This window comes from Polyergus mexicanus, unplaced genomic scaffold (genome assembly GCF_030449975.1).
Source record: "Polyergus mexicanus isolate NDT 795.1 unplaced genomic scaffold, iyPolMexi1.0 SCAF_25, whole genome shotgun sequence".
Classification (NCBI taxonomy): domain Eukaryota; kingdom Metazoa; phylum Arthropoda; class Insecta; order Hymenoptera; family Formicidae; genus Polyergus; species Polyergus mexicanus.
This window is the reverse complement of record NW_027223345.1, coordinates 4,732,578-4,752,145: the sequence shown is the minus strand read 5'-3', so window position 1 is coordinate 4,752,145 and position 19,568 is coordinate 4,732,578. Positions and strand designations below refer to the sequence as shown.

General features: G+C 39.0%; 1 protein-coding gene and 1 long non-coding RNA gene across 2 annotated transcripts in view; both read left to right on the top strand.

Annotated features, from left to right (window-relative positions):
• The window catches only part of Mesr6 (misexpression suppressor of ras 6), a 570,073-nt gene that overhangs the window by 125,761 nt on the left and 424,744 nt on the right, over positions 1-19,568 (top strand). The window lies entirely within an intron of this gene.
• LOC138943223 (uncharacterized) overlaps positions 1-19,568 on the top strand; it is a 51,069-nt gene that overhangs the window by 18,778 nt on the left and 12,723 nt on the right. Inside the window, exon 2 of the long non-coding RNA XR_011448434.1 lies at positions 434-522. This is a non-coding gene — a long non-coding RNA (uncharacterized lncRNA). The remainder of the gene's footprint in view (positions 1-433; positions 523-19,568) is intronic.

Below are 19,568 nucleotides of genomic sequence, written 5' to 3'. Positions count from 1 at the left end.
ACAAATGCTAAATTTGCATTACTAAAGTATAATTTTTAAAGAGCTAGAAAATATATACATATTTATTTATTTATTTTAGTGTGATTTAATCCGTCGTTAGAATAATTACATCGTGCTCGTATTAATTAATACACGAACTCGATTCTGGTGCTCGATCTTATAGATTTAAAGAAAATATTGTAAATACTGTTCAAATAATTGCGTATAATTACAGGAAATTCAGATTTTTTTTTTTAAATATTTGAATATTATTTGAACACAACTTATATAAATTTATACCTATATTAATAAATATATTAGTTTATACATTTTATATATTGAAAAGAATATTTGTAAAGTAGTTGAAAAATATATTTACACTAGTAGAGAGAAAAGAGCAATAGCTTTATATATATATATATATATATATTTTTTTTTTTTTTTCATTTTCTAGGTACGTAATGAGACAATGATTTTGTTTGCTACGAAATAGCCGATCATAATCGCAGGAATGGAAGTAAGAAGTCGGAATGAGACGGTAGAGTAAGTTTTTATTCTTTTTGATACTTCATTTCTTGCACGTCGGCATACAAAGGTGAAAATTTTATGCTTTGCGGTCTATGTAGATAACGAAGGTAAGAGGCATCTCTTTCGTCTCTGGTAGACCCTAATGTTGGGTATACGAAGATACAAGTCAGCAATGATAATTTCGAGAAACCTGCAGTATGAGAGAGATGCTGCGGCGGGGGAGAGGGGGGGGAGGGAGGGAGGGAGGGAGGGTGTAAATAAATATTCCCTAGCACGTATAACGAAATGTAAACGAAGACCGAAGCAAAGAGTACGAAGCATATCTGACGAGTAAACACAAGGCGACTATGTGCAAATGTGTGCTAGGTGTTTAGGGAATTTTAATTAAATATATATATGTCACGAATATGTAAAGTTAAACGTGCGAATGGAAAACAATGTTATATACCATATTTTAATACCGTTAAAATATCTTGGGATATTTTTTTCTTTCGTAACGTCAACAATTTTTGAATTAACTTATTAATATAGCTTATGCATTTAGCATTTTATTTAACGCTAGCAGGTATTTCCCGCATAATTAGCTGAACATTTAAATGATTTGCGGAAATCGCAGACGCGATTGCTATTGCGTGAATTCTTTTCGACGAATCGTGATACGATCCGTAGTATTCATGAGTTTGCATATCTATTTATATAATCATTCATAAACTTTTTATAACTGAACTCTTCACGAATTAAAATTGATATTTATAATAATACTTAAAAATTTGCTTTCTCCTAAAATCAGATTCCTAAGATTTTTAATCAGCATTATAAAATATTCTAAAACTATTTCTTATATCGATAAATTTTTTATTCAATTTTGCAATATATTTTTTCTTCATAAGATTTTTTTTATAAAAATTGAATCGTCTTTTCATATCTTAATACTTCTGAATTAATTTTCTATTGAATTAAATAAAAGTAACTTAATAATATGAATTTATTTGTATATTGGTAAATCGTCAGTTTTTTAATTTAGTCTCTGATATTAATAGTTAATAAAAAAAGAGTTAGTCTTGGAGCATTTTGCATATTTGAATGTTGACAAAGGTACTCTTTAAATATTCCATTCTTATGCTCATGAAAAGAAACAAAGCTTATTTTCAGCACATGTAAAACTGAAGTGTGATGTAAGCGCCATTGATAAGAGGATAAAAATTCCTTTGTGGAAAAGTTTCAAGTTAGTTGGCTCGAATGTTTTCTCAAAGAGTTAACGAGTAACATAATATTAAGACTCTCGCAAAACATTGAGAGTAATCGGACGTTCTGTAAAAATAACGTTAGACACAATACACATTTTTGTTGACAATATCGACGGATAAAACCGAGAGGCGACTTTGCAGGTCCTCTTGGCAGGCGCAAAAAAATCGAAGTAACAAGAGCGGCTTAAGTTTCATGAATTCTTTTATTAATCTGCATAGCGGGATTGGATCTAAAACCGCTCAAAGCCCCTTCTCTCTCCCACTAACTAAGAATTTCTCTCCCTCGTTCTTATTTTAAGAGGGTGAAAGAGCTAGAGGATCTTGAGATCAAACAAATATATTTCCGATCTCGCGTATATGATATGCATTCAATTTTCGATATTCAAAGTAATATATATATATATATATATAATGTTTCAAAATATTTTTACCATTTTTATTTATATTTACTATACTATTTTATTTATATTGACCATACTTAAAACTTAATCGAATCTTTTTATTAACACAATCTGAAATTTTACATTTTTACAAAACATATATATATATATATATATATATATATATATGTGTGTGTGTAAGAAATAGTCTCACTTAAAATATTTTGCAATTAAAAATTTTTAAATTATTTAATAATTATTAAATTATTATATAATATTAAATTAAATTCTAAACTCGAAATCTGATTATTTTCCAATCTTATTATGTTATGTTTAATTGTATAACTTATACCAATACAAGAAATAATAATTAGTTGAACGAATTCATTCGAGTCGACAACTTTTTTTTCCTAGTGCGAATGAATTTCTTCCGTTATCCAGAATATTATGTACCAGCGATTAATGCTATGGTCTTAAGACTGATTTGAGCGAATTAACGCTCGCGTCTTCGCCAACTTTCCTGCAATGAGAAAATTTTCTGCATTCTTAGCGCGTATCCTCTTTTTCCGTTTTTCTTCGTATAAAAACCATACGGTCTGGCGAGCATGGCTGGTGGGCAGCGGACAGGCGCCAGCGTCCACCCTTTTACGCAGTCCCGGCTGATGTCCCGTAGTCTTGGCCCGTTCCACCCCCTTCCTTTTCTCCATGGTCGTTAGAGCGAAAACGTCCTCCATTAACGCCTGCTTTTTTCTCTCCTTTTGTCAGCTGGCAGACGCGTCCGCGCCAAAGCGATATTAAAAACTCCCGCGCGCTGCAATAAAGCTAACTGCTTCTCGCATGCATAGGTTCCAGTGCCGTTATGGGTTGCCATTTCCGTTCTTCTCTCTTGGATTCCTTAATTCAAATTGATTCGGTACGAGATTTCTAAGTTCCGGAACGTTGCCGAGAATTAGGGTCGATGGCCGCGCCTCGATGCACATTTAAGTTACCTTTTAATTCGTTTTACGCCTGTAATGCAATATTATAAATATATATATAAAGAACCCCTTTATTTAATAAATATATGTATATGTTATAATAAAAGAAAGAGCACGCGAGGAATAATCATGTCAATACAAATCGTCGTCTTTCGCAGACGATTTATCGTCGTTCGTCGAATCAGCATGCCCGCGTGCTCCGAGAAAGGAACATTCCATTGTCTGGTACATAAAAGAGGAATCGAAGAAGAGGGATAGCGACGAAAGAAATTATTTTCCCCGGGCGAGGAAGGAGCCGGAAGGAGAAGCGCGCGCGAGATGATAGAGGGAGAGAGTGGCGAAGTCGCGCCTCGAGGATGAAGATGAAGCGCGGAGGATGACGCGAAGGTGAAGGGAAAACGGCGAATGAATGAAGAGGAGGCTACTTTTGCCCGAGACGGAAGAACCGCATCGCGAAATGGAGCGCCGGATATAGAGTGACGGAAAGGCAAGAACTCTATTGCTTCGCTATAGTGAGAGGGGTGGTAGAAAAGGGATGGAGTTAGGAAGGACCTCAGCTGGCAATATTCGAGCTTTGATATTCAACCGGCGCAAAGAGTTGTCGTCGACGTTTTGCGTATAATGTAATTGCGTGGATAGGTACATACTTATCTACATAGGTGCATCGCGTCCGTCTCTTTACTTCTTTGCGCCGCCAAGACACGTGCAGCAGTCGACGTGCTTTACGCGCCTAGCCCTATAAACGCGCTCGGTTCCTCCGCGTCTGTCCTTCGGTGAATTGGCGTTACGAGCGAAAATTGCGCCTTTCGTCGATTCGCGTGTCTCTCTTTGTTGCGCGCAACAAATAAAATGATACGGCCAGAAAAATGCTCTTACGCGCTGTCTGGAATTTTAATGAAAAGGTGCTTGGAAAAAATGGACTGTGAATTTTTAGAAAATGTCTCTCTTAATTCCCGCGACTTGCGGAGATTTGAATCTTGCACGATCGCTCCTATATTAATCTAATTTATATCATCAAGATGATGTAACTTACGGATAATAGGAAATATAATTTTGCCGTCTTCTTTTCTCTATATTTTGAATACGATTGAATAAAGTCGACATTTAAAATCGAGATTCCAGATCGTCTCATCTCGTAATCGTAATCGAACGTAGGCGAGTCTTTTACCTACTACGGTAGATACCTATCCAATCGAAAGCCTTATATATTTGTGTTGTAGATTGAGTCCCGTGTATTTAAATACATCGAAAGACATGGAAATGTATTTAGACGACAGCTCTTCTGAAAGGAAAATAATTTGACATATTTTAAAAAAGTTGAAATATCACTCAAACTTCTAAAGCCATCCTCCCTTCTCTCTCCCCCCGCCGCTCCGGCTTCCTCGCTCTCGGGGCTCAGCTGAAAGAAGGAGAGGATGTCGCGAGGGGGATGGCGTGGCTGCGCCATACTCGGCAGTGCGAAGTAATTTTAAAACGATTTTTACCGACAAAAGTTTACATTAATCGAAGGTTTACCAAAGCAAATGCGAACAAACTTTGTTCTCGCCATTTGCTGCTATCTGGCGCGCTGTTAGTTATCGTTAGTATCGCTAAGACGCTGTACGCGCGATTGAAACTATATTTTATTATTTAATTAGTTAAGTAAAGAAATGACATTTTTATTTTATATGGAAATACTTAATTATATAATATATTGTATATATTTACATAAAATTTATATAATTGTAATTTTTTGGAACTGTAACTTCTGTTTCAGCAAGAGTTTTGATAGTTGGATAAAGATAGCTTCGATCAAATTTCAAAAATTGCTAAGAAACCTTCGATCGAGAGAGGAAGGAGCTACACTTATAATATACATAATATATGATATAATGATTAATGTATTCGTGATTGATCGGGAAAAAAATATTGTAAGAAGTAAAACGGGTCCTCGTAAGATCAATTTTACCGCGCAAGTTCGTTTTTAACGCTATTATCGTATACGACGCATCCTGAAATTATTCAATCGCATTATCTCCACATAACTTTCCGGCACCACGAAAGAATCGCGGAGAAGAGGTGCGCGGTTAGCGCTGCTTTATCCCTCGTTTCGACATCGGCATCGGTGTAAAAAATAACGAACGAATTGTCTAGGTGAGGAGCGTTCCTCGAGCTAGGGAGGGTGCCTTCGAGCTACGGGAATCGGTTCCGCGGTCCAACCAACCCCTCTCGCGACCCATCGTTCTTCAACAATCCTACCTCCCTCCCTCTCTCCCTGCCTCTCGCCCCCTTGGTTCTCATCTCCTCTCCGGTACGGAAGCCGTGTACGCGGCTCGGCATGAATATTGCCAATTTACGGGTGGAAGAACGTACAGTTCTCACTCAACCTTACTCGGTTCTCTCGTTGCAGCCGAAGCTAACCGTGGCTCCTCGCTCTTTCGTTTCTCCTCCACCTTTTTCACCTCCCGTGCCGCCCATCGAGACTCCTTTCTTCCCTTTTTCTCGTTTCGTGCCTCGCTTCCATTTTCTCCTCCTTCTCGAGAAAGGAACGAAGGAGCGAGACGAAACGAGAGAAAGATGGGTGGAACGAGGACGAGGGGCGAAGGGGGAGCGAGAGAGGAGAAGAACGGGAGCGCGCTCGCTTGACGCGATATTGGAAAATGGCGTCGACGTGTGCGGAGGGTGGCAGGTAAGTGGAGGAGGAGGGTGCGCCTCTCTGCCTCTCCTTCGGCATCATCACCTCTCGCTCGCGCGTTCGCTCTCCTCCTCCCTCCTCCCTCTTCCCGTACTCCCCTTCCCGCGCAAGGAATAGGGAAAAATAAAATAAATTGCTCAACATATCCAATAAGGTGGCAGAGCCGTTGCCCGGGCGACGCCGACTCACTACTCTCCTCTATGCTTTTCCAGAGGAACGAGAGATGTTCCTCTACTTTCTCTCTCGTTCTCTCGTTTCTTCCTGGTCCGCGTCTCTCGGTGGACCTCTCTCGCGGCATAACTTCCCGCGGAGTTCGATGACGTCGGAGAGAAGAACGGAACTAGGAAAGAAACGGGTTCGGGAACAGGGCGTGCGCGTCCCTTTTCGATTGTCTCTTTCTCGCTGGCGCGGATAGTCGTCGCAATGTTGCGCCGATCCGTTCTCCATCTTCCTCTTCTCTCCTCTCGTTCCTACGTGGTGCTTCTTTTCTCGCTGCCACTGCATAATACGTGTACGAGGAAGAAAGAGAGAGAGAGAGAGAGAGAGAGAAAGCAAGCGAGGTATTGGATCGCGGAGACCTCCCTGTCGATATTACCATACATATAGGCCGGCCTGTTACAACCTACCTCTTCTCTTCCTACCTTGAAAGCCGCCGCGAGATTCATCTGCCTTACGTACAGGTGGCTGCGTCACTTACGCCGCTCCTCTTCGGAGTTGATTATTCGGAAATAAGAAGACCAACGTTGATTTAACCTCCGATGCAATGTCGCTCGAATGTTTTAAGAAAATTTAGCTATCCCATATATTATTTTTTAAATAAAAATATTTTTAATCGCAGTGTCAATATCTCTTTCTCTCTTTTCTCTTTTTTGCAAAATATTTCAAACTCGTTACAAAATCAATGAGATATAAAATTAAAATTGAGAAATTATGATTATATATTAGACATATTAAAAATATACAACGCTTGTTATTCGAAATTTTGCCGAAACCGCTTTCTCTCGAAAAATTAATGAGAAAGTATGTGTATCGTTACAATTATTATCCCATCACGAACCATTGTCTTTATTCGATGATCCGACGTATATCAGACGTAATTGAGACGCGGCATCCGAATTAAACGTTGCGTGAATCGCGCGCCAAGTGAAATTCTTGAAAGCCTACTGCATCTAGATATTCCTTGGCTTTACGGAACACGACTTTTTCGTGTCGAGCGTGTTTCGTGTCGAGCTCTTTACCTGGAACTGCGGTTCTCCCTCACAAATGAAGATCATTAACCTCATGCGATACTACTCTGTTGGGTGGCCATTTCATGTACACCTGTCGGTTCGAACGTAGACAGACACGCGGCTCATAAGTACAAAAGTGATCGCTATCCTCCTTCTCTTTTTGAGAAGTTTTTTTTTTTCCTCTCATATCGGATGGCTAGTAACATCGTTTCTGAATATAAAGTCGCTATATCTGGCCGCGAGCGCGCATGTTTATTTACCACATGTAACATCACGCATTATGAAAAGGAGAAGCCGCCGGTATCCGCCGATTCAACGTGCATGACGGATAATTGTGCACGGGATCGCTACGTTGTAGCGCACGACGTCAATCCCCTTACAATCTAACGATCCGACATGCCGATGGAAATCATCGTGTATGATCTTTTCGGGCGTTATGATTACCGGGAATGTTCGTAAATGATATATCTGTAACTTTTCATTGGACGTAAATAGGATGTATGTGGAACGTATACCATCTATATCGTAACATAGTAGACATCAATCTCGCGCGCGCGAGCTTTTAATCATCCGCTCGGCTAGAAAATATTTCAGGGCGATATGCCTGTCACGGGACGCGCGCGTGCATACATCGATATATATTGTACTATATTCGCTTACAAATTCTATTACGTGTTTCCGCGGCGCCGTTGTACGCGGAAAAATAAATGTTTCCCGAGCATCATAAATTCGAAAGAACTTGGGACGCTGTTGTTCTATCGGCGCTATGCGAGCGCGAGCTCGTATCTTCAAAGCCCGGGGCCCCAGCTTCCCGATGAAACGCATTAAATTGCAACAACAATGTTAAGGCGACCGTATACACACGCGCACACTCGTATACCCGGCACGGCATCCAAATTGCCGACCGTTCCTTTTTGCCGTGCTGGAAAAATTGGCAAAGGCAGTCGCGGTACGCCTCCTCCTGCAATATGTAAAATAATGACGGCCGCCTGTGAAAGGAATGCATAATGAGAGATCTCTCCCGACGTGCACCGGGTCCGCGCGAGGCGCCTCTCCACCCACGTGTCTATCAGCATACGAGCATGCATTATCATGCGTCGTGTATACGCGCTACCGCCGAGAAATTTCATGGAAATTTTGGAATATATCTCCGCGCGCGCCTTACGTGCGCGTTCTCGCCTTGCACGAATGCCCCGCGTAATCATCTACCGCGTTATTACCGCGAGCGAGAAATATTCATGACGATCGACCTTTGCGCGGATAACTGATCGCGCTATAAATTCTAGTTTGTATTTGCGATCCCTATTTTTTTTTCTGTTAAAGCGATCGCGAAACGATAATCTTCATGTTCTCTCTCGCGAATCGCATAACTTGTACCATGGGTACCATTGCGGTTAATTGCATCAATGCATGATATCTCTATTTCATAACTGATTCAGATTTGCATCCGTTTACAAAGTCTGATGAGGGTCCTTGAAATTCTAGAGAGACACATTAGATCGTAGATGTAAGTTGCGCAAAACGCGGTGTACGCTATCGCCCGAACACCTGAGTAAATACAATACTATGCAAGTATGAAGCGCGTGCTGGAGTGCGTTAATTGTCAGTCCACCAGTGAGTTACTTATCTCATTCTTTTTGCAATGCCATCGTTACGAAGACATTGGAATTTGCATTAGATTTTCATTCGTGCAAATGTGCAGGATCATTAGAATATCAAGGTCTGTTTATGATGCAATATCATAGTTACGACTAATATAATTATTATTTGTCATAATTTTTCACGTGTCATTAAATCATACTTAAACCCTTTCTCTCGGTTCTTCTTACATCGTTCTTACATTGTTATCGTTATGCTCAGTATTTTTCAACAAGAATTAAGAGCGAGAGATTTTTATATTTACCTCGCTATATCGCTCCTTTCGCAGAAAAGCTCCATTATTGTATCGGAAAATTAGTAAAGGTGTGACAGCGCGGGATAATCAGTAGCGCACTTTCAAGATATGGCGATACGTATGTGCGTATACGCCGCGAGCACGAAAAATGCAACGACCGGAAAAAAAGCATTCGAACAAGGGTGGCCCCAAACCACGCCTCGTACGTGAGGCATGCGTCCAAGATACTCGGGTGGATAAAGAACGCTTGCTTCCGATTGGTCTGTGGACCCTCGCGCACCCCCCTGATATATACGTGCCTGCCTGTCGCGTGTAAGGGCACCCACACACATGAACGCACATTCGTATGGCTTCCGCGCGGATACGTATCTAATGGCACATACGAACACGCGCGCACTCCCCGATACCTATACCTCCCCCGGATACTGCCAGCGGGTCCCACGTCCCACGTTCTCTTATCATCTTATCCGGGATCATCCCCTCCTCGTTTTCTTCCACGAGCTCGAAAGAAGCCAGTCTCCTTTTTATCCGCCAACATTGGCACGCATACGTCTCTCGAACACCAAGTGTGTAGTCTGCGCAAGTCAGCCACCCTTGTGTGTTAGACTCCACCCTGGTAATCAATCAAACCTCCTCGATACTCTGAAGCGGGCACGACCGTCTAAAACAGCGCTTTATCGCTGAAAGATAAAGTATACCACCGAAAGGGAGAATGCCAAGGATGGAACTCGATGATGCTCGATAAAATTGATGTTCCCAAAAAAAAATTATCGGTATTTGTGTCGCGGCGTTATTTATAAAGGCGATTCTTCAACGCGAACACGTGAGCGCTTCGAAGGAAAAAAAATTTGTTATACTCTTCTTTTCTCATGGCCATCGAATTAAACCTCGATTACTATAGTATAATAATTCTGGAAATATCAGAAATATCCATAACATACATTTTTATTTTATTTATTATAAAATTACTATAACTTATATATTTTACAAGTCCTGAACTCTTCAATTATTCATCGTTTACATATGTTTTCAAAACAATAGTAATATGTATATAGAGATTTAATATTTTTGGGTTGAAGACGTAAGAAGTAGGAGAAGAAAAGCGTATACACTAAATGCGACGAGATAGTTCTCTCGTCGGAGTAATCGAGTGGAATCGAGTATGGCGTAAAGTGGCCGAAGCCACCTAGCCGGGCGCTCTCTCATCCGTCTCGAGCTGAAAATCGATAACTGGAAAAGGGTTAAAATCTACCCTGCCAGTGTGGACCGCGAAAGAATCTGACTCAGGGATGGATGTTCGTGCAGGGAGATGGGGAGAATCGGCGCGGCACGACCTCGGCGGAACGAGATTTACATACCTCATCCGCTTCCGCTTGCTCTTCCGGGGAGCCCCTTGTTAGGCTAAACTTGCTTCGTCTGCGGGATCCTGTTGGCTTTCGCCGTGCTTAAACATTGCCGATCGTTAGCGGGCAAAAACCCGCCGGACAGACGGGAGAAGTTTCGTATCTCGTGAAATCGCGAATGTCAAAGAGATCCGAAATTTAAAAATCGAGTTTTCAATATCAATGTTATAACTGCTTGCCGGTGGAAAAATGCGATGATTTTTTTCTTTTCCAAGTATAATATTCTAAGAAATACAAGGGAGAGGGAGAGAGAGAGAGAGAGAGAGAGAGAGAATGTTAAAAACTTTTTCATGTTAATAACATTAGTATCGATTATTATATAATTGTATATTGTTATATATAAATGATGAAAAAGTTTTGATATTGACGCTCGAAAGAATTACATACATAAAAATATTTTTTTGCCCAAGTTGAAAGCGTATTATATGCATTTATTTAAGAAATAAATTTATTGAAAATGTAAATATTTGTAAGTTTAAGAAAAATCAGCAGGCAAATTTTTTGCGGACATATATTTTTTAGTCCGTTCTGTTAATTTACATTGGAATTGATGGTTGAAAATTAAAATGTTGTCTATCATATATTGATACGACGAAAGCAATTTTGCGAAAGTGAAACAAACAGCAATATTTTAACGGATGTGGTCGGGGTTGATTGCTGGCCGAATCCAGTTTTGAGGTAGCGAGCGTGAAGAACAAAAAAATAAAAAGCAAAACAACAGTGAGGCTTGTAAGCGTCGTACGTGCGCGCGGGGCGGAAGTTTTCGCGGAGAAAATTGGAAAATAATAAATTGGCAAACTACTTTAAAGAAATTAGCGAGGTCCGCCCGGATGCTTCCCGGTGAAATCTTCTTTTTCTCCTCTCTCCCTCTCTCTCTCTCGTCCTGCGGCTCTCGCCGTAAACTTCCGTCCTCGTTGATATTGATTAATTTGCTTAAAAAGTTCCCTGGTAGCGGCGCCGCATCCGTTCTTCCTTTGCTCTTATTTTTGTATACGCTCACCCGATAAAATGACGAGACGTTGGACGATAAAGATTTGAAAAATTAGTTTCAGATACACGGTGACGGACAAAAAAATGTCACAAAGCGATCGGAACATCCGTTTCTATCGGAAAGTATTTTTGGACAATATCTTTATATAATGATGTTTCTCTTTATATATGATAATCTATAAATTTAGACTTAAATGTTGTAGTTATATTCATTATCACTGAGCAACTGTGTGTGATATTGTGGATTTCTAGACAGCGTAATATTAAATTTGTGTGCGTAACATGTATGATATACAATATACGTATCTTATTTTATTTTACATATGTTTATATGATTTTTTTTCTTCATATACAATCTTTATACATGATGGAAATATTAGAAATATATTTGTTTGCAGATTTTTATATATTTTTAATATAAAATCTTATCTCTCTCTCTAAACTTTTTCTTTCTAAAACTAATCTCTTTACATATATTTATATACGTATTATATTTTATAGAATATCGATCGATAACTGCAAAACTTAAAAGTTAATATGATATAGTTTTTTTTTTTTTTTTTTTTTTTTTTTAAAAAGCTAATTACATATAATTGTAATTCCATTTTACTATGTTTACAAATTTAAGAAAAAAAATACACGGCAGTCAATAAAAATGGTTTTTTTATTTTTTACGCGTCACGTTTTCGACTGGTAGATAGACGATTTTTTTCCATCTTTATTTCGATCTCTTCACGCGCGGTCTGTATAGAAGAGGAAAGACACAATCGGCTTATGTTAATGTCTGGATAAAAATACACCTACCGTCCATTGTTCCACGGCCAGTAAGATCTTTTCCCGTCGACGAGAAACCAATGGAAATACAAGTGGGAAAAAGAACGACGCGGAAAGAGGATGATGATGTCGTATAGTCGTTTTCCTCGTTCGTGAAATGAGATCGTATGAAAGGAAAATATATACGCGCGTTGAACGAAATCTACAGCCGCGTATACTATCTTATTTTTCCATTTATAGAAAATGTATTGCCTGTTACTTATACGATTCGTTTCGAAAATTATTATTGTAACAAAAATGCTAAATTATATGCGTCCTGTATATTTAAAAGATTACAGATCTTGTTATATCATATTTATTGTACATATTTTACGAAGAGCTTAAAATTTGAAACTGTGATGTCAAAGCAATTGTAAAATTATATAATATCAATTCAATTTAGCTTATAAATAATAATTGCATCAATTGTTGTATCAATATTCAACATTTGTGTAATAGTATTTAGTTTAATTTAATTCACAACAAGAAATTACGATATTAAAATATTATTTTTAATTAATTGTGCATTGTATATTATAGTATACGCGCGTTTGTGCGTACACTTGATTAAAGGTTGCGAGTGCGTAGAAGCGTCTTCACGCTCGCCGAGCATATGTCACGCGGATGCAACGAAGGTTCCGATTCATCGAACATCGAATGGTAGGCGATGCCGATCGTTTAGGGTCGCTGCAAAACTAATCGAGGGTCATCGGGAAGAGTTTGTTTAAAATATCCGGCTTGTACGATCGAAAGTCATTGCGAGTGCGTTTAGTGGTACTGGCAAAAAACGTGGTGAAAGTCTAACAAGATATTTATCGGGCAGCGCAATAATTGCTTCGACGATATTTACTTGGACAAAATTCAATCGCTTTCATTTATCTAGATCGTCTTCTCGTGTTGCTCTTTTATCAGAATCGGATTATTATCTCGTTTAAATCACTCTTCGATTACTCTTTGAAGGAGAGACTCCATTAAACTTAAATTCTCTCTTCCTAAACACATTTAAATTTGCTTGTCTTGTCTATCGGTGCTATTTAGAATCGATATTATAATGTGAGGCGAAAGTATAGATTTCGCGCCTATATTTTTTTTTGCCCTATATATATTTTTTTTTCACCTGTAAAACGAAATTTACGATCACTTGAGAAGCAGATCGAATTATCGTTTTACTACGCAATCTCCGATACTCCGACAATTCGTTTGCGCAATAGGTCGAATTACTCCAAAGTTAGACAATCGTTCGATGTATGTGTAAGAGTACAAGTGGATACGGATAGACAAAAGATCGTTGTTGGTGTTGGTGATCTTATCGCGTGCGCGTGCGTTGACGTCTATGCATTCGCACACACACACACACACACACACACACGTCATAGTCGAATCTAGAAATGTCCATGTAAAGTTAACGAGGCGACCAGGAAACTTTCGCATGAATACGAAAGTGGGACGTCCTGCCTGTGCGCCCATTTATATTTAAGGCGACGGTACGTCGACTAGATTGGATGGTTATGGCATTAATATGTTTGTGCCCCGCGCGCTACTTCGGAGAGGAGCCTACCAAGAAAGGCGAAGGTGTTGTACCTTTGAACGGGAAAACGGTTTCCGGCGGTTTTGACAAATGTAAAAGGTGACGTCATATTAAAAATCCTCAAATTATTCGATAAATGAAATTTTTTCCGTTATGATAAAATTTTAAAAATTTCGCATTTGATATATATATATATATAGACACACTTGTACTAATATTCCTATGTTTATCATTTTAATTAAATTTAAAACAGTAAAAAAAAATATATTTTAAATTTATATCTCCGTTTCATTTTTTTTTTATTTAGATATTTTGTCGGAAGGATGAAATTGATAAAGGCAAGAACGATGTTGGAAAAGTGGACATTAATTGGATTTAATTATTATCGCGATATGACGTATCATTTATTTGGATGATATATATTAAATTGTTGTACTACAGTTTTACTACATATAATTATGACAACGTTATTTATTTTTACAGTAGCCTGGGGGCATGGTTATAATAAAGTACAATATATTGTCCCGCTTTGATCGCCAATAAATATGAAACATAATTATCTTTACACAAAAGCGTGTAAAAGTTTTTATATATATCTTTCATAATTGTACAAACAAAAACATGTTAATCCTTTATTAATTTTGTCCAGATTATTAAAAAAATATATCTTGAATATATATATTCGAAATAATATGATGGCGAATACATTATATAATATATGTATATAATGTATCATAAATATATCGTGCAATTTTAACAAAATATCTCCGGGATGTAGCGCATTTATTCAATCATCAAAACGCGCATCTCTACCAACCAACATTACAAAAGCGAAATACTTTCTCGTCCCAAGATACACGTATGCAAATATACGTAGGCGTGTATATCGCGACAGGGCGCGCGCACGTGTGTGTGTGTAACAAAGGATAGAGAAAGGATAGCGTGTACAGCTCGTATTGACGCCCACGTAGGCGCATGCGCGTCGAATGGCTTGCCACCCTTACGGAACACACACCTACGCACCACCGGCGCGATAACCACTCACACACACCCGCCATCAAATATCATGCTCGTGTGTGTCTCTTTCGTATTTCTCTCCTTGAACTCAGGTATACACCCACCTACGACGCTTTACCCGGCATTCTCAAGTTTTTCATTTCGTTTGCTATTTTTCATTTCCACGCAACCTCTCCGCGTCGTTGTCGAGGGATGGAGATAGAGAAATGTATAGTTGAAACTTCCGTTCCCGGCATCTTTCAGATTTTCCTACCATTCTTGGCGGGAGGTCGCTTCTCATATTGTTGCATCGGAAATTGCGAGCGTCGAAATCGCGTTCTTTTCTCAAGTAAGACGCTTTTGGTATTCATCGTATTCACTTCAATTGAATGGAACAATTAAATTGATAAATCAATTAATACGATACTGTAATGATCGTTTAATAATTAATATATTATTTTATTGTTTCTCTTTTGCATAAGTAATAATATATAATTATTCACTAAAAGTTTTATCTCTCGCGATGATGAACAAATCCTTGAATCAGTCGATCGCACGATTGCTTTATTTGAAATAAATGTTCTATCAATTTATACCATTGAACTAATAAAACCAAATAAATAGCCTATTGATTCGCCTTATCAAGTTTGAGTTGCGATCCGAGGTAAAACTTACTTTTCGATAGTAACGAGCAAGAAACGCGAACGCGGCCGCGAGTAAAATCGCGCTCAACCAGTCACTTGGCCGCTCAAGAGGATTTATAAAGAGCACCGGCGCGCCAATTCGAGGAATCCCTTTTTCTTGAAACCGCGATAACCGCGACTTCGTTCTCATTTAGACGACGAATTAAGATAAAAGAGGAGCAAAGTCGCCTGCGCGGATTCGCCGTCGAGCAACCGAGAGACCGAACGAGCGAGTCAAGCTCGGAAGGGGGGATGGAAGCTTCTGAAAGCCGGAAGGACGAAGGCAGACGCTCCCCCTAACGAGATTAATTTGTTTTATATGCGACCGCACCACCGCCACTCTGTAGCAACATGAAAGTAACTCCTGGCAGATTGCGAAAGGCGTTTCACTCCGGTAGCACTCTTGGTTCTCTTCCATGGTGATGCTGATCCTACCAATAGGAGGATCTCTGAAAAGATTGAAAATTGATCCATGATCGCGCGATAAGCTAGCTGGTTGACGGTGTCGCGAGAGGCTACGTTTGAAAAATTGCTAGTCCTGGATAACTATGTTCGTGCAACCGGTGCTGGCGCGACATTAACGTAACTCTATCTGTCTGTGCCACCAACGACGTCGATATACTTTCCAAGTTTTTTTTTCTCAATCGAAGACAATTTGTTGACGTTAATGTAAAAATTTTTATTTACTCTCAGTTTTATGAATATAATTCTAATCGTAATCTTCAAATATTTAAAACATTAAAAAGATTATAATTTGAAAAACTATTTATCTTTTCTTTTTTATATTAATTAAACATTTTGATTTTCTTTTTGCGATACATAGAAAATTCGCGCACTATTGCAAAATAATTGCGTTATTTTTGGTCTTTATTAAAATATTTAAGTTTTATTTATAAGATCAATTAGTTTCTATTAAATACGTCTCCCACTACCAAATGATTCACAGTTGAAAAAGAGCTTCTCTCTGACTTTGCGATAACGCTGGATATAGGCAGTGCTGTTGCCTCGAAAAAATCATTTCCCCGGAACAAATCGGGAGGAAGGCAGCTCGTTGAAATGCACGGCGTTCGAAGCGTCAAAGGGAAGGCAAAGTCTGCAGAGCAATTTCGTCTCGAGTGCGTTTACGCCGATGTGCATCCCTCTCTTTCTCTTTTCCTCTTTCTCGCGCATACCCGCGCTCTTTCCTTCTCTCTTTCTTTTTCTCTCTCTTTTCGGTATAGCCGCAGCTATTATTTTTCATCGGTGTTGGTGACTATAGGTATATGGCAGAGACGAAAGAGAGCTTTGAAAGAGGGAAAGATAAATCGAGAGAGTGGCTGCGAGGCAGAAACGGCGAGCGGAAAGAGGGAGGTGCAGGAAAAGAGAGAGAAGGAAAACGGACAGGGCGACACGGGCGGCAGGGTGTGTAGGGGTGGTTCGTGGAGCCGTTCGTGTTTTATCTCCGGGTGAGTCCGCCGAAGTCGGGGTGGAAAAACGGGGTAAAGGGTTAGGGAACTGAAGAGCAGTAGACTCGGAAGGGTTGGGTCGGTTGGCTGGCTGGCTGGCTGGCTGGCTGGCTGGCTGGCATTGATCTGCACTGCTCCCAGCCACCCCGTGTGTCGGCTTTTCTTAGTACAGTCGCCTCCTCTTCCTCCTCTACCTTCGCCACCGCCGTCTCCTCAACCTCCTTCTCCATCTCCTCCATCGCCTCTTTCTCTTCTTCTTTTTCCCTCCGAGCTACTATCACCACTACTACCACCTATGCCGGCTAGCTACCCAGTCAGCCAGCCGCCTCTCCAATCTCCCATCGCTCTTTTCATCATTCCCTCTTCTCTGCGCCAGCTTCTTTCTTTCTTCACGCTTGGCCCGCACACAGGGCCGATCCCGGGACTCACCTCTCAAGGGCGCCTATCCCCCTTTCTTTCTTTCTTTCTTTCTTTCTTTCCTTCTCTCTTTCGCTTCCTCTTCCGCCTCTGTGAAGGGATCATGAGAAGAGCTGCTGTGCAGTCAGCAGTGCACGAACCCTCTTGCCCTTGCTCTCATCGAATCCGACTAGCTCTCGTGAGGAGAGATGGTCATTGCGATGATGAGATCGGATTTCGGTACGCTTCAACTTTACCTTCATGATTCATCTCTCTCTTTCTGACTTGTTTTAATTTGGCGAAAAGTATTTAATTTAAATATAAGATTTCAAAAATAATTGACACACGAATATATCGTGTCAATCTTGACTGAAGAAACTAGGCGAATCACGGGGTACTCATTTAGATAAATGGCAATTATATAAAGTAAAGTCAAATATATTTATATATATTTAGGCATACGTGTATAAAGCAGATATATTTATTATTATACTATTTTATTTATAAAGACTATTTTTGCTTTGAATAAAATTATTGATTGCATAGATTATTTGTTATTTCCTAAAACTTTTATTTTAAATTTTATGTTCTTTCATGTTTATCGATAAATAATTTTACTAGCTATTGGATATTGAAGTTATTAAACGATACTTTTTTTTACAGAAATTTATTTGAACGTATATAATATATATATGATATGATATGATATGAAAATACAGAGAAGAATTATGTAGGAAAGGAGCTAATTTTATCCAATATATAAATTTTGTAGTGTATTAATATCTTAGAGAGCAATGAAGTATCCTAATGAATCTCACATTGCGCCAACGACTCCAATAGCTCTCCAATACAGTAGGGTTGAGTAACCGACGTTCGAGAAATAGTGATTATTAAAGGCTGACCTACGAGATGCTGAGCATGGATGAGAGGGCGTTCACTAATCCCCCGCTATTACGTTACACCACCGACAATTTATTGAACGTGAACCAACGCGAGGTTAGAAGCGAGAGTTCCCCCAAGATAATGACTCTTCTTCAACGATCCCTTTAAATAAGGTCGAGATAAATCGGGCCAAGTCGAAGATCAGTTTTACGTGTCTGTTTATTTTTCTTCTCTCAGGATTCATGTATTCGATTAGATGATAAATATGATGTTCTTTATTCTCCATCTCTCCGTGATATTTTTTAAAAATAATTTTTTGGTAAATATGTAAAATTGTTTTTCTGTAAGTTGCCACAACAAAAACTTGATAAAACTTGTATTCTTTATAAAAATCCGACTTGCTGAACAAAATTCATTTTTAAATATAATTTATTGTTTTTTTTTTTTTTCTTTATTAATCATTAGAAATATATATTATATTATGAAAACGTATATATAATAAAATATATACTGAAGACTTAATGATTAAAATTCGCTTGGATAAAAGGGAAATGTTTGCATTAATTTGTGTATTAAATTTGACAGCTAACTTGTCTGCTGTTTACCATCTTTCAAGTATAAAGAAAGAGAGAATCTTGTAACGAAAATTGTTTCAGATTAAAGCCGGCAGACACGTGGCATGACTCGAGAATTTGAGACGACAGTCTTCCCACGCGTATATCTTAACCCTTATCCGTATCCAACCTCTCCCTCAACCCTTTCGCTCCCTTTGCTCTCGAGATCCCTCGCGTCCCCCGGGCATTCCAATGAAATCTACATACGAAAAGGAGGAGTGCTTTCCCATGTCCCTATCTCGCGGACACTAGACAACCCTATCCATCCCAAAGAAACCCAATCTTCTTACCCCCGAGACGAGAGAAATTCTTGGAAAACGTTAGTCACGTGACACATTCAAATTTTAAAAGATTACTTTACGCGCGCCGCAGAAAACGAAGAAGAATTGCAATTCGCGTAATGGAACGTCAGATTTTAGATAAATCCGGCAATGTAACGCGACTGTGTTAAAATATATAGAAATTGTTCAGTGCGCGAGCTCTTTGGTTATTACTAGTGATCCCTCTCATACATATTCTGTATTTTGTAAAATATAATACGGAAGAGCATTTTAATTATTAAATAATATAAATCTCTTGACATATTACACGCTTTATTGTTGATTCTTTGCTTTACTATTAGTAATTTTTTATATGGCCTTTTTGTGAAATGTATAATAATAATCCAAGCATATTTATTTTATTTATTAAATAATATAAATCTTTAGATATTATACATAGGTATAAGTCTTCTTCAGAGAGTTTCCACAGCTGCCTGTGAACAGATTTTGACCGGTCGCTCGAAGGTTATCGATCTAACATCGAGGTTCTATTGCATTTTCGAGCAGCCGAATGTAATTAAATACGGTACGAATCAATCGAATAAAGAAGTAGACGGTTAACATGGACAGAAAAGAAAGAAAAGAAAATA